Below are 21,947 nucleotides of genomic sequence, written 5' to 3'. Positions count from 1 at the left end.
ATCCCCGACGGTTTCTGGGTCGTGTGGGAAGGACCCCCCTATCATCGACACTCACTAGGCGACGGTTCTAAATGTCATTGTGGAAAGGGGTTAAAACCCGTTTGTATAACACATCAATGTACTAGTGGGCAATCTCTTTCGAAGTATCAGGGGTTTGGACGAAAACTCATCTACTACAAAGGAATTTCATTTATTTCTTCGCACAATCGAAGCCATCATCAGAATAGTCGTGGAGAGAAAGGCTTCACTTTTTCTTCGCGTGTGTCCCTTTCTTATTGCGCCGTGACCATGGATAATCTTCATCATTTAACAGGGTGCTTGGGTCAGCCTTCACTTTAAAGGGAGGAATTTCATGAAACTTTTCATAATCTTCAGACATGTCTGTCTTGCCCTCCACTCCCACGATGTCTCTTTTCCCTGAAAGAACTATGTGGCGCTTTGGCTCATCATATGATGTATTCGCTTCCTTATCTTTTCTTTTTCTTGGTTTGGTAGACATGTCCTTCACATAGAAAACCTGTGCCACATCATTGGCTAGGACGAATGGTTCGTCTATGTACCCAAGATTGTTCAGATCCACTGTTGTCATTCCGTACTATGGGTCTACCTGTACCCTGCCTCCTAACATATTGACCCATTTGCACCGAAACAAAGGGACCTTAAAATCATTTCCATAGTCATGTTCCCATATGTCCACTATGTAACCCCTCTTGGTTGCTACATCAAAGCGGACACCACTATTTTGGTTGGTGCTCTTTTGATCTTGGGCGATTGTGTAAAATATATACCCATTTATCTCATACCCTTTGTAAGTCAATACAGTCGAAGATGGTGTCCTGGCCAACGAGTATAACTCATCTCCAATAGTGGTGTTACCCATGAGATGTGTTTGCAACCAACTGCCGGAAGTCCTGATGTGTTCACATGTAATCCAGTCATCACACTACTCCGGGTGTTTGGAGCGTAGAATATTCTTGTGTTCATTGACATATGGGTCACCAAGGTAGAATTATGTAGAACTGTGTAGTGTGCTTGAGCCCAAGAATGCCGGTCCCTACATATTATTCAGTCCACTCCTAGCGTGCCTTTTCCAGTCAGTCTCCCCTCGTACCGCGATCAAGGGACACCTATTGGCTTAAGGTCAGGAATGAAGTCAACACAAAACCCAATGACCTCCTCTGTTTTCCGACCCATGGATATGCTTCCTTCTGTCCTAGCATGGTTACAAACATATTTCTTTAAGACTCCCATGAACCTCTCAAAGGGGGACATATTGTGTAGAAATACTGGACCCAGAATGACAATCTCGTCGAATAGATGAACTAGGATGTGCCTCGTGATATTAAAGAAGGATGGTGGGAACACCAGCTCGAAGCTGACAAGACATTGCACTAATCATTCTTTAACCTTGGTAGGATTTTTGGATCGATTACCTTCTGAGAGATTGCATTGAGGAATGCACATAACTTCACAATGGCTAATTGAACATTTTTCGGTAGAAGCCCCCTCAATGCAACCGGAAGCAGTTGCATCATAATCACGTGGCAGTCATGAGACTTTAGGTTCTGGAACTTTTTCTCTGCCATATTTATTATTCCCTTTATATTGGACGAGAAGCCAAGCGGGACCTTGATACTGAGCAGGCATTCAAAGAAGATTTCCTTCTCTTCTTTGGTAAGAGCGTAGCTGGCAGGACCTTGATACTGCTTTGGATGAATGCCATCTTTTTTGTGCATACGTTGTTTGTCCTCCCATGCCTCCAGTGTATCTTTTGTCTTGCCATACATGCCCAAGAAGCCTAGCAGGTTCACGCAAAGATACTTCGACATATGCATCACGTCGGTTGCAGAGCAGACCTATATGTATTTCCGATAGGGTAGGTCACAAAATATAGATTTCTTCTTCCACATGGGTGCGCGTCCCTCAGCATCATTCGGAACAGATAGTCCGTTAGGACCCTTACCAACGAGTACTTGTAAATCCTTGACCATATCAAGTATGTGATCACCACTATGGAAGGCGGGCTTCTTCCGGTGATCCGCCTCACCTTTGAAATGCTTTCCTTTCTTTCGACATTGATGGTTGGTTTGAAGAAATCGACGATGTCCAAGGTACACATTTGATGCGTCCTGAACTACATTGGCATTGCCCAAAAGAGGAAGGGATGATGTAGCACAACTACGTAGGTATTTCCCTCACTGATGAGACCAAGGATATCGAACCAGTAGGAGGACCATGCAACACTATGTAAACGGTACCTGCACACAAAGAACAAATACTTGCAACCCGACGTGTAAGAGGGGTTGTCAAACCCTCCCAGGTAAAAAGATAAATAAAATTGTAGTAGATGGGATAAATAGATCTCGTGGGAACATGAGATAAAATAAATAATATAAAATTGCACCTAGGTATTTTTGGGTTTTTGGATTAATAGATTCGGGTGCCTTAGATTTCACTAGTGGCTTCTCTCGAGTCAATAGCATTCGACGGGTAAACAAATTACTGCTGGGGAAATTCATAGAACTTCAAATAATTATGAAGATGTGACACCCCCGATTCAATCATACACTAATCATACACGCAAACGTGTACGATCAAGATCAGGGACTCACAGGAAGATATCACAACACAACTCTACAAATAAAATAAGTCATACAAGCATCATATTACAAGCCAGGGGCCTCGAGGGCTCGAATACAAGAGCTCGATCATAGACGAGTCAGCGGAAGCAACAATATCTGAGTACAGACATAAGTTAAACAAGTTTGCCTTAAGAAGGCTAGCACAAACTGGGATACAGATCGAAAGAAGCGCAGGCCTCCTGCCTGGGATCCTCCTAACTACTCCTGGTCGTCGTCAGCGGGCAGCACGTAGTAGTAGGCACCTCCGGTGTAGTAGGAGTCGTCGTCGACGATGGCGTCTGGATCCTGGGCTCCAACATATGGTTGCGACAACCAGGTAGAAGGGATAGGGGGAAAAGAGGGAGAAAGCAACTGTGAGTACTCATCCAAAGTACTCGCAAGCAAGGAGATACACTACATATGCATGGGTAAATGTGTAAAGGGCCATATCAGTGGACTGAACTGCAGAAAGCCAGAATAAGAGGGGGATGGCTAATCCTGTCGAAGACTACGCTTCTGGCCACCTCCATCTTGCAGCATGTAGAAGAGAGTAGACTGAAGTCCTCCAAGTAGCATCGCATAGCATAACCCTAACCGATGATCCTCCCCTCGTCGCCCTGTGAGAGAGCGATCACCGATTGTATCTGGCACTTGGAAGGGTGTGTTTTATTAAGTATCCGGTTCTAGTTGTCATAAGGTCAAGGTACAACTCCAAGTCGTCCTGTTACCGAAGATCACGGCTATTTGAATAGTTTAACTTCCCTGTAGGGGTGCACCACATAACCCAACACGCTCGATCCCATTTGGCCGGACACACTTTCCTAGGTCATGCCCGGCCTCGGAAGATCAACACGTCGCAGCCCTACCTAGGCACAACAGAGAGGTCAGCACGTCGGTCTAAATCCTATGGCGCAGGGGTCTGGGCCCATCGCCCTTTGCACACCTGCACGTTGCGAACGCGGCCGGAAGCAGAACTAGCCCCCTTAATACAAGAGCAGGCTTACGGTCCAATCCGGCGCGCGCCACTCAGTCGCTGACGTCACGAAGGCTTCGGCTGATACCACGAGTCGAGTGCCCATAACTGTTCCCGCGTAGATGGTTAGTGCATATAGGCCAGTAGCCAGACTCAGATCAAATACCAAGATCTCGTTAAACGTGTTAAGTATCCGCGAACACCGACCAGGGCCAGGCCCACCTCTCTCCTAGGTGGTCTCAGCCCGCCCTGTCGCTCCGCCACAAAGTAACAGTCGGGGGCCGTCGGGAACCCAGGCCCACCTCTACCGGGATGGAGCCACCAGCCCCTTCAGCCCCCATCTCCGAACAGTACCACAGGTAATGTAACTATGTAAAGTATATAGTATATGTCCGTGATCACCTCCCGAAGTGATCACGGCCCAGTAGTATAGCATGGCAGACGGACAAGAGTGTAGGGCCACTGATGGAACACTAGCATCCTATACTAAGCAGTAGGATAGCAGGTAATGGTAACAACAGTAGTAGCAAGGATAGGCTATGCATCAGGATAGGAATAACGGAAAGCAGTAACATGCTACACTACTCTAATGCAAGCAGTATAGAGAAGAGTAGGCGATATCTGGTGATCAAAGGGGGGGGCTTGCCTGGTTGCTCTGGCAAGAGAGAGGGGTCATCAACACCGTAGTCGTACTGGGTAGCAGCGGCGTCGGTCTCGGTGTCTAGCGAGAGAAGAGGGGGAAGAAACAATAAATATTAAGCAAACAGATGCATAGCGATGCATGACATGACAAGTATCGGTGCTAGGGGTGCCCTAACGCAGTACGAGGTGGTACCGGTGAAGGGGGAAAACATCCGGGAAAATATCCCCAGTGTTTCACGTTTTTGGACAGATGAACCGGAAGGGAAAAGTTGCGAGTCCTCTATGCTAGGGATGCGTGGCGGACGAACAGGCTACGTATCCGGGTTTGTCTCGTCGTTCTGAGAAACTTTCATGTACAAAGTTTTTTCATCCGAGCTACGGATTATTTTATAGTAATTTATAAAGATTTAATCATTATTGGAATTATTTTATTAATTTAATTAGAAAAGCTATTATGAAATCAGCGTGATGTCATCATGAAGTCAGCAGGGTCAAAGGTGGACTAGGTCAAATTGACATGTGGGCCCCATTCGTCATAGGCTCAGACTAACTAATCAGTGTTAATTAGCTTAATTACTAGATTAGGTTAACCCATTTAATTAGTTTAGTTAAACATGATTAATTAACTTAATTAATTTAGTTAGTTAATTAATTAATTAGTTAACATTTTTATTTACTTATTATTTATCTATTTATATTTATCTTTAAATCCTTTTTTATTGTTCTGGGTGGGCCCCGTTCGTCATAGGCACAGGGGCCAATAGCGGGCGACGGGCAGGCGGGCAGCGGGCGCAACCCGTACGGGGTCGAGCCCGCTCGCGAGGCAGCGGGGCGAGGTCGCGGCGATGCGCGGGCGGCCACTGGAGGCCGTTCGGGCGGCAACGAGCAGCGAGACCAGTAGCGCGGCGAGCCATCGCGGTAAGAGCGAGCGGTGACGGGAGGAGAAGGAGAGCGGGGGTGCGTGGTCTCAGATGGGGTCGGCGGGGTCCGACGCAGGTAGCAGCAGCACAGCCGCAGTCATCGGACGGCGGCGGCAGCATGCCAAGGGGGAGGCAGAAGCACGCAGTGCAAGCGGGGAGCACCAGGCGGCGCTGGCCGTGGCGGACGCGGCTACGGCTCTAAGCAGCAGCAATCGCGGGAGTGGGGGGGCTGGGCGAGCAGGGGACAGCCACAAGGGCGCACGAGGGGGGGGGAGGGCGCGGTGGCGCGGGCCATGCGACGCATGAGGCCACCACGGGCGGGCGACGCAAGCAGTGGCGGGGCGAGGGGAAGAGGAGGCCAAGGGCCTCACCGGGATTCGTAGGGACTAGGCAACAGGGGGGCGAGAAGGAGGGCCAAGACGACGCGGTGGAGAGGAAGCAGGCCGGCGAGGGCGCCCTCCGTCGAGGTCCAGCGGTGGGGGCGTCGGGCGTCGAGCGAGGGCGTCGCGGCGACCTCCTCCTCCGTTCCCGATCCAATCGGGGAGAGAGGAGATATTTTTGTGGGGGGGAGTGGGGTGTCGGTGGAGAGTGGGGGGGAGTGGGGAACGGTTTATGGGTGCGGGGTGGGCCGGTCGGTTGGGCTGGTAGAGGCTAGCTGGGCCTGTTGGCCCAATTGGCCAAGGGGTCTCCTTTTGTTTTTTTGTTTGTTTGTTTTTTTTGTTTTCTTTTATTATTTCTTTCTTTTCTGTTTTAATTCAATTTAAAATATTTATGCATTTTATAAAACTATATCTTCTACACCATAATTATCTATGTAATATTTAGTACAAACCGAACATTTTATTTTAATATTTGAAAACTTTTGTCGTTTGACTTATTTAGGATTTAAATTTGAAACGGTTTTGAATTAATCCGAGATTAATTACAGTGACAGAGGTGACGTGTCACCATTAACGTGAGATCACTGTAGCCTAATTACCCGGACGTCACAGAGGATATCCAGGGAATGATCATTATATAGGCATCACATCCAAGATTAGTAGACCGACTCCTGCCTGCATCTACTACTATTACTCCACACATCGACCGCTATGCAGCATGCATCTAGTGTATTAAGTTCATGGAAAATGGAGTAATGCAATAAGAATGATGACATGATGTAGACAAGGTCTATTCATGTAGGAATAGATCTCATATTTTTATCCTTAATAGCAACGATACATACATGTCATGTCCCCTTTTGCCACTGGGATTGAGCACCGTAAGATCGAACGCATCACAAATCACCTCTTCCCATGGCAAGAAAAATCGATCTAGTCAGCCTAACTAAACCAAAGATTCGAAGAAGAAATAAAAGTCTATAAGAAATCATGCATATAAGAGATCAAAACTAAAATAACTTTCATGGATAAAATGGACCTGATCATAAACTCAAAGTTCACTAGATCCCAACAAACACACCGCAAAAAGAGATACATCAAATAGATCTCCAAGAGACAATTATATTGAGAATCAAAAGGGAGAGAGGAATCCATCTAGCTACTAACTACGGACCCATAGATCTAGAATGAACTACTCACGCATCATCAGAGAGGCACCAATGAGGATGATGAACCCCTCCGTGATGGTGTCTAGATTGGATCTGTGGTTTCTGGAACTTGTGGTGACCGGAAATGTGTTTCGTCGAATCCCTTGGGGTTTTTGGATTTTCGGGGTTTTATAGAGCAAAGAGGCAGTGCGGGAGGTGGCCGAGGTGGGCACAACCCACCAGGCCGCGCCTGGGCCCCCAGGTGCGCCGAGGTGGGTTGTGCTCCCCTCGGAGCCCCCACTGGTACTTCCTTGGCCCAACTTGTGTCTTCTGCTGCATTTGGACTCTGTTTGGTATTAACTTTCTCCGAAGTAAAAACAAGCAAAGACAACAACTGGCACTGGGCACTATGTCAATAAAGTTAGTCCCATAAAATGATATAAAGTTGCTATAAAATGATTGTAAAACATCCAAGAATGATAATATAACAACATGGAACAATAAAAATTATAGATTCCTTGGAGAAGTATCAGCATCGCCAATCTTAGTTCATGTTCGTCCTCGAGTAGGTAAATGATAAAAATAGATTTTTTACGTGGAATGCTGCCTAACATGTTCATCACATATTCTTTCTTTTGTAGCATGGACATTTGGACTTTTATATGATTCAAGGCAATAGTCTAGTTTTGACATGAAGATTTCAATACTCAAGCATAACAACAAGCAACCATGCCTTTCAAAATATCAACACTAAAGCAAGTTATCCCTAGCCCATTATGCTCAATCATTGATCCATTCATGAAACACTCGCATATTAGCTACACCTAATGCTCAAGTACAATCACAATGTCCAATGGTTGGTGCTTTATAAGAGAAGATGGATACTCACACAAAAATAAAAATTGCATAAAGTAAATAGAAAGGACCTTTCCAAAGGGAAGTAGGGATTTGTAGAGGTGCCAGAGCTCAAAGCGAAAAAGATAGAGATAAAACATTTTGGGTGGCATACCTTTCCTGTCAATGAAAATGATCGAGTAATTCCCAATACTTTCCATGCTAGATATATCATAGGTGGTTCCCATACAGAAAATAAAGTTTATTCCTTTTTCGACCATACTTTCACATTCCACAGCTAACCGAATCCACGGTTACCGTCCATACCAACACTTTCCAAGGAATTTATTATTTGACAACATAAAGTAAATTCATTTTTCATTTCGGGACTGGGCATCCCTGATACCCTTGCCGTACTCTCGTGCAATGACAAGTGAATAAACACTCATCTTTAGAATAACACATCTAGCATCGAAAAATATCAGCCACCCCTACTGTTTCATGAGTGGTACGTGCACACAAAAAGGAAATTTATTTTGAAGATTAGAGATGGCACATACATATTTGCTTAAAACGGTAAAAGAATACTGCATATGGAAAATCCCACTTAGTGGACTCATATGGCAAAAACTGGGTTTAAGGATTTTGGATGCACAAGTAGTAATCCCCACTACTAGGGAAAACCTTATACACATAAATTTAGCAGTAGCGCGTGTCCATAAACCGTGCTACAGATACAATTTTAGCAGTAGCGCGTGCGCATGAAAACGTGCTACCACTAGTATCCCCTTTGCTACCCCCGATAGGCTACACATAGCAGTAGCGGTCTTAAGGAAAGCGCGCTACCGCTAGCACATAAGTAGCAGCGCGTTTCACGCGGAGAGCGCTACTGCTAATGGAAATAAAATAAAATGAAAAACAAATGGAAAAGTAAATGAAAAAGAAAGAAATAGAAAAAGGAGAAAGGAAAAAATAAAATGTAGAGCAAAATAAATGAGAAAGCGGAAAAAAGGAGAAAGACGTAGCAGTAGCGTTTGTTCGTAAGAGGCGCTATAGCTAACGTAGCTGCGGCACGTTTCCTAGACCCCCACTATAGAAACAGAAAAGGAAAATAAGAAAGATGAAGGAAATTACATAGCTATAGCAGTAGCGCGTTTTGTGAAAATCGCTATAGCTAACTTAGCTATAGCGCGTTTCGCGAAAAGCGCTACCGCTAAGTTTCACTTAATCAAAAAACCGTTTCCCCCCGGCCACCACTTCTCCCCCAAATCCCTCGACCCACCCTGCCGCCGTCTGCCCGATTCACCGTCGCCCCACTTCGCCGCCGTCTCCTGCCGACGTCGATCCCCCGGAGCCACCAAAGTCGCGCGCCATCGACACCACCGGAGCCGCCCCCAACGCCACCGGAGCCGCGCGGCCTCATAAATGCCACCGGAGCCGTAGTCGACGCCACCGCAGCCTCCCATGACGCAACTGCCTCCCTCGCCGTCAGCGGAGACGCCCCCGCCCCCCTCGCCACCACTACCTCCCGCGCCACCACCAGAGCCATCCTCTGTAAGCCCCCACCCCTCCTCTCTCTCTATCTCTAAATTAGTTAGGTTAATTTAGTTAGGAAAAGAATTTAGTTAGGTTAATTAGTTATGTTAATTAGTTAGGTTAATTTGACAGAGATGCCCCTGCCTCCCTCGCCGTAGGAAAAAATTGTATATGCTTAACTAGGGCAGTAGGGTTAGGGTTGTAGTGTTTAATTACAAATGTTAGGAAAGTAAGGTTTAACTAGATGTTAACTAGGGTGGTAGGATTTAGTTTAGAGAAAAAATCAATATAAAAATATAAATTTGTATTAGTGTTGCAAGTCTAGTAGGTTCTTAATTTTTAGTGAATTTTTATTAGGACAAAAATGTAGGACATAATTTGAGTTCTAGGCTCATAATTTGAGTTCTAGGGTTCATACACTAGGAGATGCAAATTTGAAGTGGTCATGATATATGAAAAATCCTCAATTGTGTTTGCTCATTGATCATAATCGACATTGAAGTGGTTCGATTGTGCCCAAGTGGCCTTTTGTTGTTTCCAGGGAATGAAACTGAGTGGCCTATGTTTTGCCAGAATGTTGATTCATTTCCGTTCCGGCAAAATTCAGGTTCTTGATTTGTCCACTTTTTAGCAAAGGTCATGCCAAAATTTTCCGTGAATTTCGGCATGACTTGTGCTACAAACTAGGACATATCGAGTGCCCGGGATTTGCCGCCCGGGAAGGAGTCAACATTCCTGCAAAACAATAGGCCTTTTTTATGTCATTATTCATTTTATTAGGTCTAAAATTAATTGACTAGATTTAATCATAGGAAACATGGCTAGAAACGATGAAGGACAGGGTTCTGGTGAATGCGACGATGTCTACCGGGCGGTAGACATTTTTTTAGCCTTGCCGACATCGAGACCGGCACTGAGACTCAGGCCGGCATCGAGACTGATACTAAGACCGGCGCTGAGACTCAGACCGGCATCGAGACCGGCGCTGAGACTGAGACCGGCATCGAGACCGGGGATTCAAGAGAGGAACATTGGGAGCCACAACCTCGGAAGCCGTGGTTACAGTGGAAAGAGGTCCAAATGGGCCAAGGAGGACGTGGAAGCCGCGAGTTTGGGCATCCCATACCCCTTGGAGGATTTCACCGTCCTGCAGGAGCTTGACGTCCTCAGGGCCCGGCACCGTTGGGACCCAGTTAAGAAGGTTTATGAGACAAAACCGGTCATTACGGAGTTCATGAGACTGCTGGTAATTTTAGTTTCTAATCAATTCGACTGCACACGTTAGTCATATTTGTAAATGATCCTTGTGCCTTTTGCAGAGAGAGCAGCATCGGATTGCGGCTGAAAGTGACTCGCCGTCTGAGGCATTGGCGAGGCCCAAGTGGGACACTCCATTCAACCGGGAGTTGAACATATTGAAATGACAACCGGTGGATACTCGACCGTCGTATGGACGCGTGCACGGTGTCGGAGACGGCACCACGTGGAAGAAGTACTACCGTGAGACCACGGAGGAGAGAAAGGAAAGACGGAGGTTAACTGAAGAAAACATCGACAAGAAGGTTGAGACTGTGGTCGAGAAGAAATCATCTCAGACAGTCGCAACAGCGGTAGCTGCCACAAAACAGGTGGTTGCAGATTTGTCTACTTCCTTTGTGACGGGCGTTTTCACTTGGACAAGGCAACATCCAGAAAAAAATGCAGAGGACTTTCCCCTTGCTGACTTCTTGGGGAGCAGCTCGACTAGCGTTGCACCAGCACCTGCTCCCGCACCGGCTCCCGCACCGGACGTGCTCGGTGGTGCTTCGTCTTTGGCTGAGCTCGACGCCCTCACGGTATCTGTCACACTGGCCCCTTCAATATAAATGTATAATCTCCCGTTTTCGTTGCCTTTCGGATGTCTCATGTCACAGACTTTTCTTTGCAGGCCGACGAAACCCCGTGCACCATATTGTACACCGTCGGCGACTAGAAGGTGAACGTCGGGAAGGCGACGATAATGAAGCCGAAGGAAGCATTGTTCCACAGCCGGCCGATCCCCACGAACGTCTTCAAGGTTTCCGTGGCCAGTGTCAAACCGGGCCACGAGAATTTTCCTCTTCCAATACTAGCGGGGGATGACGACGAGACACCGCGGCGGCTTGGTGATTGTTGCAATGGGTGGGTCCTGTTGTGGCCAAAGAGTCTGCTTCGTCTAGAGGCGGCCGAGAGCACACCCACGAGCACGTAGCCTCGGCAAGGTATGAACATCAACACCCCACCTACCCAATTAGCGTCGGGTGTCGGGTTGGGTGATAGCGGACGGGGTAAGGAGGAGGCTCCATTAGTCGCTGATGACGTCGCCATGGATGAGAATGAGGACGACGATGGCGCTGAACAGTATGTCTGTACTGGCGCCTCCTCAGGATTTGAGCGTCATGAGTCGGTGCCTGAATTGCCGTCTCAACGTATTATGGACGACCTTCTGGTAGTAAAGAAGTCTAGGAAGAGAGCGAGGAAAGGAAAAAAAGCTGATTCTATGATCCAACCACCTCAGCAGCCTTGGCTTCAGGACCGTATAGATATCCTCGATGCGGATAAATGGCATATCCCCGGTCAACCAATCCTACCTGCAACAGCGCTACGGGCTAGATTCGGCGATCTAAGGAGACTTCATGACGATGTGCTGCGGGTAGAGAAAGGCCTCATTGCCTCGAAAGATCCAGGATACCCACTCTACGTGGTTAACGTTCCGCGGCAAATGTCGTACGTCGACAGCTTCCCCGCAGATAAGTTCTTCCTCCGATGCGATTACATATTCGACATGTTTCACGTGAAGAAGCCGGATTTTACGTTTGTCCGCCTTTATGCCTTGCACATGAACTACATCATCAGGGTTGAGCATATATCTAATATCTGTGTCGCTGACCCGTACTACATGCACGAGGGCTTCTTGGGAGTCTGCGCAAAGCACCGTGAATACGCGAGGGATTACATCGTCAATTTCATGCTCGCCAATAAGGACAAGGAGGCGATTCTCGTGCCTTATCATCCCGTGTAAGTCATCCGCGCTGCTATCCTTCCTTCGATTTCAATCATTCATTTGCACGGTGGAGGCTAATTAATTTGAGGTGTACTTATTTTGCGCAGTGGCGGGCGCGCCGTCCTCATCATCCTCTACCCCCTGATTCTCCCACGCTCTTTACTTGGACTCGTCGAAGAACATTCACAAAAAGGATTACACCCACATCAAGGATATTCTCGACAGTGCTATGTTTTACTACCAAGCAAGGGGTGGAGAGGTCGGGGACAAGAAGACAAGGGGCGGCAGGGCCGCCTTCGGCCATAAGACCGACTTCTGCTGCATCCAGCAACCGAAGGATTCTCTTAATGATGGATTCTATGTCCTACAACACATGCTGGAGTACAGACGGGATCACCAAAACCTTCGCATGTCACCTAGATCCGGCGATGCCCATATTCTGCAATGGGCAAAGGACATAGGAGATATCGAGGATCATCGACTTCGAGCTGAGTTCTATAACATCCAGCGCGAACTTGCCCAAATCATCATGAAGGAGGTCGTCGGAAAAACAGGGATGTTCTACAGAGAAGGACAAATGTCGCGGGAAGACATCCGAACATGGATAGCCTCTCGGCGTCTCGACATGAAGCCTTTCACTAAGCTCAAGGACTATCTCCCTGACTTGGATGGATGGAATGACATGTTGGAGTGATTGTCGATATATGACAATGTGTCCGTTTAGTCCATACTTTCTGTATGAAAAAACTTTGAGTTATGCACGGTGAAACTTTATTTGTGATGTAATTAAACCGTCCTCCTCCTCGACTAGCGAAAGTCACTCTAGTTAGGGCATTTTGGGGTACGATGAACTTTGTTATTTATGCTTATGATATGTTGTTTCCATTTTTGCCAACTCTGTCTCTTTCTGTTGCTCAATTATATATGTTGCATATCATCGACTCATGTGACGATGCAGGTGCATAGATCATAGATGGCGAAGAAGTGCTACACTTGGAGTATATATACGACAAGTGGCCAGAGTGTCAGGCCCAGGTGTACCGGTTTCCGGTTTCCGGGCGACAGGCAGTAGTTAGTTTAGGTTCACGCTAATGCGAGAGAGGGATACGAACTCATGTACTCAAAGTGATAGCTCTTCTCGCGTATATCATTGTTTAGATGGATGACGATGTATTTGCAAGTAATCGAGACTTGTATCGCTATTTTCGAGATGATGACAAGAGACCACTTTGTGTTGGATGATGATTATGACGATGACATGATTTGATGAGACTAATTGTATGTATATGCTATGATTATATTTGTATGTGTATGATATGCTAAAGATTATTGTATAAAGCCTATTCAAATACAAAACAAATACAAAACAAATATGTAGGAAAAAACTAATAAAACTAGTAGTAGCGAGGGGGGAAAATTTAGCAGTAGCGCCGCCTTACCAGTAGCGCTTCCCAGTAAACAGCACTATAGATAATATCAGCAGCGCCCTTTTCTAAAGAGCGCTACAACTATTCATGTATAGTAGTAGCGTGGGACAACAGGCGCTACTTCTATACGTTAGCTGTAGCGCCTTATTAGTAGCGACGGTCCCTGCGCTACTAATAGGCCCAAAACCCGCGCTGCTGCTAGGCTTTTCCCTAGTAGTGCCCACTTAGTACAAGTGAAGGCTAGCAAAATATTGAGAAGCATCCAACCAATAAATGAAAAATCTCATAAGCGAGCATTAAGCATAACTAACACCGAATAATGCACCACAAGTAGGATGTAATTTCATTGCATAACTATTGAACTTCGTGTTTGCAAAGGGAATCACAAACCTTAACATCAATATTCTTACTAAACCATAATTACTCATCAACATGATTCACATATTACATCATCATACCGCAAAACTATTACAAAGAATCAAGTTTATTTTGTCCAATAATCTTCATGAAAGTTTTTATTATAATCCTCTTGAATATCTATCATGTTGGGACTAATTTCATATGTTGCTTCTGATAGCTCAAACAAATCTAAGTGAAGAACATGAGCATAAATAAATTTCTTCTCTCAAAATAATTTAAGTGAAGCATGAGAGAATTTCTTTAATTTGTTTACTAACTCTCAAATAAATATAAGTGAAGCATTAGAGCATTTCTTCAAAAATACTAAAGCACACCATGCTCAAAAAAGATATAAGCGAAGCATTAGAGCAATTCCATAACTCAAAAAGATTTAAGTGAAGCATAAAGAGCAATTCTAACAAATCATAGTATTATTTTGACTCTCTCAAATAGGTGTGTCCAACAAGGATAGATGACACAAAATAAAAATAAAAACAAGAAAATACTCATAACATACAAGACGCTCCAAGAAAAACTCAAGATATGTGGCGAATAAAAATATAGCTCCAAGTAAAATACCGATGGTCGTTAGAAGAAAGAGGGGATTCCACTCGGGGGCATCCCCAAGCTTAATTGCTTTCTTATCTTTCAGATAATAGCTTGGGATTCCATGGGGCACCCCCAAGCTTAGGCTCTTCTTACTCCTTATTCCTTCATCCATCATGCTCTCACCCAAAACATGAAAACTTCAATCACACAAAACTAAACAAAACCTTCGTGAGATCCGTTAGTATAACAAAGCAAATTACTACTCTAAGTACTGTTGCAAACCCATTCATATTTTATTCATGCATTATATCTATTGTATTCCAACTTTGCTATGGCTCATACCACCCGATAGAGTCCATAGATTCATCAAAATAAGCACACAACACAAAGAAAACAGAATCTGTCAAAAACAAAACAGTTTGTAGCAATCTGCAAACTTCGTATACTTCTGTAACTCCAAAAATTCTGAAAACTGAGGACAACGTGGGAAATTTGTATATCAATCATGTGTACAAAAATCAGGATTTTAGCGCGTTTCTGTGAAAAATTAAAATTGTTTTACTGGGCGCAAAAGTTTTTGTTTTTCAACAAGATCAAATCAACTATCACCCAACATGATCCCAAAGGCTTTGCTTGGCACAAACACTAATTAAAACATAGAAAACACAATCAAAACATAGGCATAATTGTTTAAACACTCAAGAACAAAAATAAAAAGACAAAAATAAATTTTATTCATTGGGTTGCCTCCCAACAAGCGCTATCGTTTTATGCCCCTAGCTACGCATAATGCAAAGATTCAAGTATTGTCATCTATATTTCTAGGTCGATAGGATGCCCTCATGGTTGATTCATATGGTTACTTAATTCTTGTTCTAGGGAAGTGTTCCATACCCTTCCTTAGTGGAAACTGAAATTTAACATTGCCTTCTTTCATATTAATCACGACACCAATAGTACGTAAAAATGGTCTACCAAGTATAATAGGACAAGATGGATTGCAATCAATATCAAGAACAATAAATCTATGGGCGTATAATTCCTATTTGTCGGAATAAGAACATAATTAATACTTCGCATAGGCTTTTTAATTATAGAATCTGCCAAGTGCAAATTTAAAGAACACTCTTCCATATTGGTAAGACCAAGCACATCACATAAAGATTTCGGGATTGTAGAAACACTAGCACCCAAGTCACATGAAGCAAAACACTAATAATTTTTAATCTTGACTTTGACAGTAGGTTCCCACTCATCATGTAATTTTCTAGAGATTGAAATCTCTAATTCCAACTTTTCTTCCAAAGCTTTCATCATAGCATCAACGATATATTTAGTAAAAGCTTTATTTTGTTTGTAAGCATGGGGTGAATTAATCATGGATTGCAACAAAGAAATACAATCAATCAAAGAGAAATTATCATAATTGAAGTCTTTGTAATCCAAAAGAGTGGGCACATCACTAGTTAAATTTTTGACCTCTCCAAACCCACTTTTATCAATGTTTCTATCAAGATTTTCACCCTCCAAATTATCGAGACGCCTTCTAACTAAAGTCGACTATTCTTCAATCCCTTTACCATCAATTTCAATTTTACTAAACAAATAACCAATAGAAGAAATACCAATCATTTTAGGATCTTCATCATTCTTATGAAATTAATCGCTAGAAAACACTTTTTCTAAAAATTCTCTTTTAGCTCTAAGCATAGCGGTTATTTTCTTACTTTCATCCATAGAAACATATAAAGCTTTAATTGATTCTTCAACCTTAGGCAGAAAAAATTTCATCTTGAGATTTTCTACATCATGAGAAATTCTATCAATGCTTCTAGGCATATCATCAATCTTATTCGACTTTTCCTCTATTGTATTGTTGAATTTTTTTTGAGCATTGATAAATTATTTAATATTATTCTCAAGATCAGAGTTGTTCCTATTATTATTATAAGAAGGATTACCATAGGTATTACCATAATTATTAAAGGATCACGGAAAAGGTCTAGGATTAAAATTACCTCTATAAGCATTGTTATTAAAATTGTTTCGCAAAACAAAATTCACATCTATGGCATCACTAGTTTGCTCAATCAAAGTAGACAAAGGAACACCATTAAGATCAACAAGAGCACTTTTATTAGAAACCAACTTCATAAGAGCATCAACTTTTTCACTCAAAGAATTTATTTCTTCAACTGAATTAACTTTTTTACTAGTAGGAGCTCTTGCGGTATGCCATTGTGAATAATTTTCCATAATATTATCAAACAATTTAGTAGCTTCACCAAAAGTAATTTACATAAAAGTACCACCCGCGGTGGAATCTAAAAGATTTCTAGAAACAAAATTCAATCCCGCATAATAAAATTGTATGATCATCCAAAGATTTAAACCGTGAGTAGGACAATTTCTTAGAATCAATTTCATTCTTTCCCAAGAGTGTGCAACATGTTCATGCTCAAGTTGCTTAAAATTCATGATCTGAGTTTTAAGGGAAATAATTTTCGCGGGCGGAAAATACTTAGTAATATAAGCATCTTTGCACTTATCCCAAGAATCGATACTATTGTGAGGCAAAGAAGAAAACCAAATTTTTGCATGGTCAATCACAATATCATTGTCCACATCTATTTTATTTTCCATATCGCATAATTCTATGAATGTGTTCAGATGGGACACAGCACCCTCATTAGGAGTGCCGGAAAATAGATCTTTCATAACAAGATTCAACAAAGCGGCATTAATATCACAAGACTCTGCACTAGTGGCGGCAGGAGCAATTGAAGTGCTAATAAAATCAATATTATTGGTATTGGAAAATCACACAACTTCATATTCTCTTGAGACATCGCAACTATGCAAATAAGAATGCGCACAAAAAGAGATCTGACAAGAAAATGACAAACGAAAAAGAGGGAGAATAAAACGACAAATTTTTGTGAAGTGGGGGAGTGGAAAACGAGAGACAAATGGCAAATAATGTAAATTGCAAGGAGATGAGATTCGTGATCAGGAACCTGATAGATGTTGATGATGTGTCCCCAGCAACGGCGCCAGAAATTCCTTTAGATGCGGCTTGAACTACGTCGGTATTTCCCCAAAGAGGAAGGGATGATGCAGCACAGCTACGGTAGGTATTTCCCTTACTGATGAGACCAAGGTTATCGAACCAGTAGGAGAACCACGCAATATTATGTAAACTGTACCTACACACAAAGAACAAATACTTGCAACCCGACGGGTAAGAGGGGTTTTCAATCCCTCCCGGGTAAAAAGATAGATAAAATTACGTAGATTGGATAAATAGATCTCGTGGGAACGTGAGATAAAATAAACAATATAAAATTGCAGCAAGGTATTTTTGGGTTTTTGGATTAATAAATCTGAAAATAAAAGCAAATAAAAATAGATCTCGAGGGCAAATATGATAAAGAATAGACCCTGGGGCCGTAGATTTCACTAGTGGCATCTCTCGAGAAAAATAGCATACAACGGGTAAAAAATTTATTGTTGGGCAAGTGATAGAATTTCAAATAATTATGACGATATCTAAGCAGTGATCATTATATAGGCATCACGTCCAAGATTAGTAGAACGACTCCTGCCTGCATCTACTACTATTACTCCACACATCGACTGCTATCCAGCATGCATCTAGTGTATTAAGTTCATGAAAAAACGGAGTAGTGCAATAAGAATGATGCCATGATGTAGACAAGATCTATTCATGTAGGAATAGACCCCATCTTGACATCCTTAATAGCAACGACACATAAGTGTCATGTCCCCTTCTGTCATTGGGATTGAGCGCCGTAAGATCGAACCCATCACAAAGCACCTCTTCCCATGGCAAGAAAAATCGATCTAGTCGGCCTAACTAAACCAAAGGTTCAATGAAGAAATACGAGGCTATAAGAAATCATGCATATAAGATCAAAACTCAAATAAATTTCATGGATAAAATAGATCCGATCATAAACTCAAAGTTCATCGGATCCCAACAAACACAATGCAAAAAGAGTTACATCAAATAGATCTCCAAGAGACCATTGTATTGAGAATCAAGAGAGAGAGAGAGAGAGAGAGAGTAAGCCATCTAGCTACTAACTACGCACCCGTAGGTCTACAATGAACTACTCACGCATCATCAGAGAGGCACCAATGAGGATGATGAACCCCTCCATGATGGTGTCTAGATTGGATATGTGGTTTCTGGAACTTGCGGCGGCTCGAATTGTGTTTCGTCGAATCCCCTATGGTTTTTGGACTTTCGGTGTATTTACAGAGCAAAGAGGCGGTGCGGGAGGCGGCCGAGGTGGGCACAACAGACCAGGGCGTGTCTGGGCCCCCAGGCACGCCAAGGTGGGTTTTGCTCCCCTCGGAGCCCCCTCTGGTACTTCCTTGGTCCAACTTGTGTTTTCTGGTCCAGAAAAAATCTCCAAAAAGTTTCGCTACGTTTGGACTCCATTTGGTATTGATTTTATGTGAAGTAAAAAACAAGCAAAAAATAGCAAATCGCACGAGGCACTATGTTAATAGGTTAGTCCCAAAAAATGATATTAAGTTTCTATAAAATGATTTTAAAACATCCAAGAATGATAATATAACAGCATGGAACAATAAAAAATTATAGATAGATTGGAGACGTATCAACATTCTTCCTGCATCTGTCAAAATATATACTTTCGGTGTCATCTAAACAGTGCGTGCATGCGTGGTATCCCTTGTTTGTCTGTCCTGAAAGGTTACTGAGAGTAGATCAATCATTGATGGTTACATACAGCAAAGCATGTAGGTCAAAGTCCTCCTGTTTGTGCTCATCCCACACACGTACACCTTTTCCATTCCACAGCTGTAAAAAGTTCTTCAACTAATGGCCTTAGGTAGACATCAATGTCATTGCCGGGTTGCTTAGGGCCTTGGATGAGCACTGGTATCTTAATGAACTTCCGCTTCATGCACAACCATGGAGGAACGTTATAGATACATAGAGTCACGGGCCGGGTACTATGATTGCTGCTCTGCTCCCCGAAAGGATTAATGCCATCTGCGCTTAAACCAAACCATACATTCCTTGCGTCACCTGCAAAGTCCCCCCACCTTCTCTCGATTTTTCTCCACTGCGACCCGTCGGCGGGTGCTCTCAACTTCCCGTCTTTCTTACGGTCCTCTTTGTCCCATCGCATCAACTTGGCATGCTCTTTGTTTTTGAACAGACGTTTCAACCATGGTATTATAGGAGCATACCACATCACATTGGCAGGAACCCTCTTTCTGGGGCGCTCGCCCTCAACATCACTAGGGTCATCTCGTTTGATCTTATACCGCAATGCACCGCATACCGGGCATGTGTTCAAATCCTCGTACTCACCACGGTAGAGGATGCAGTCATTAGGGCATGCATGTATCTTCTGCACCTCCAATCCTAGAGGGCATAGAACCTTCTTTGCTTCGTATGTACTGTCGGGCAATTCGTTATCCTTTGGAAGCTTCTTGTTCATTATTTTCAGTAGCTTCCCAAATCCGTTGTCAGATACACCATGGTCAGCCTCCCATTGCAGCAATTCCAATGTGGTACCTTGCTTTGTGTTGTCATCTTCGCAATTTGGGTACAACCCTTTTTGTGATCCTCTAACATGCGATCGAACTTCAAGTTCTCCATTTCACTTTGGCATTTTCTCTTCGTATCAACAATCACCCGATGAAGATCATCATCGGGCACATCGTCTGGTGCCTCTTGATCTTCAGCTTCCCCCATTGCAGTATCCCCGTATTCAGGGGGATAGTTGTCATCATCCTCTTCTTCTTCATTGTCTTCCATCATAGCCCCTCTTTCTCCGTGCTTGGTACAAACATTATAGTGTGGGATGAAACCCTTCTCAAGCAGGCGGACGTGAATGGTTTTCGAGAATGGTTTTCGAGGAAGAGTGATCCTTCATATTCTCACAGACAGTACATAGACAATACATACAACCATTTTGCTTGTTTGCCTAAGCCACTTCGAGAAATTTATGCAGGCCCTCAATATACTCGGAGGTGCGTTAGTCACCGTACATCCATTACCAGTTCATCTGCGTCCATTATATAATTAAGTGTATTGAAAACAATTACAGAACATCATGAATAGAGAAGTGACAAAATTAATACAAGTTCATCATCACATTAAAGCCAAAGTACAGCAGTGATCAAATTTTATTACTAAAAAAATAAATACATAAAGTTCATACATAGTTCTCATAGAACAACATATAGCTCTCTAGAGCATCTAATTAAAACATACATTGAAACTATGAAAAACATTTAAATGCAACAACAAATGCGATCATAATCACAACTAAGGTAACAATTGATCCAATGGCATAATGATGCCAAGCCTCATTATGAATGGCATATTTTCTAATATTTCTAATCTTTAAGCGCATTGCATCCATCTTCATCTTGTGATCATCGACGACATCTGCTACATGCAACTCTAATTCCGTCTTCTCCTCCTCAATTCTTTTCAATTTTTTCTTCAAGTAATTGTTTTTTTCTTTTTCAGCTAAATTTAACCTCTCGACAAGTGGGTCGGTTGGAATTTCTGGTTCACATACCTCCTAGATAAAAACATCTATGTCAAGTTGGTCGACATAATTGTCATAAACACTAAATGAAACAAATAATAATAAAAGATAACAAACCACAGCCGAATCATAGATAGGACGAGGGCCGACGGGGCCGGATACCAAAACCATGGCACTATATAATAACAAACAATAATAAAAGTAAGAAAATTATACAAGTATTTATCTAAATCATGCAAGTAAGAATTTTTTTCTTTTAAAAAGAAGATAAGAACAAGAGGCTCACCGCGGTGGTGCCGGCGACGAGACCGGCGTGGGTGATCGAGGGCGGTGAGGACGGGTTGGGACGGGACGTACTTTAATGATCGTGTGCCGTCGGTCCACCCGTCATCGACCTTCCAGCTGGGTCGCCCGGGTGTGAGCCATGCGGTTAGATTGAATTGCTCGCCTCATCCCTGAGAGCCTTCTGCCGTAACCACGACTGGGAGGCTTTCTTCGTCCGGCTATAGAGATCATGCGACCTGGTTCCACTTGTCATGGACACACACTGACTATAGCGATCACGCGCCCTCGGGCAACCCGTCATCGAGCTTCCAGCTAGGTCGCCCAATTGCAAGTTGTCCGGGTAGATCAAATGGCCCGAAGCCGCCCCGCGAGGCTCCCGCTGCAAGCTAACTAGCAATGGACGGACAAGAGCCACTCCTTGCCCTCGAAAAGCCCAGGGAGGCACGCACTCCAGCATTCTTCATAGGAATAATGGGTTAACTGATTCAAAAGGATTGACCGGAATCTTTGTGATTTAAAAACTTGATAATGATCATTTTTGGACCATCCTCCATTTATAGTTCATAATGTTTTTGCAAGCTCATCGCAGTTTTTTATGTTTAATGTATACAATGGAATAATGCTTCAATTCTCCATCATTATTTACGG

General features: G+C 43.5%; 1 pseudogene; it reads right to left on the bottom strand.

Moving 5' to 3' along the window:
* Window positions 1-244: 244 nt before the first annotated feature.
* LOC147961529 (uncharacterized) lies at window positions 245-20,113 on the bottom strand (annotated as a pseudogene).
* Between the last annotated feature and the right edge of the window lie 1,834 nt (window positions 20,114-21,947).

This window comes from Triticum urartu, chromosome 7A, assembly GCF_056163025.1.
Source record: "Triticum urartu cultivar PI428250 chromosome 7A, HENAU_Tu73, whole genome shotgun sequence".
NCBI classification, from domain to species: domain Eukaryota; kingdom Viridiplantae; phylum Streptophyta; class Magnoliopsida; order Poales; family Poaceae; genus Triticum; species Triticum urartu.
The sequence above is the reverse complement of the archived record's forward strand: the minus strand, read 5'-3'. Positions and strand labels throughout refer to the sequence as shown.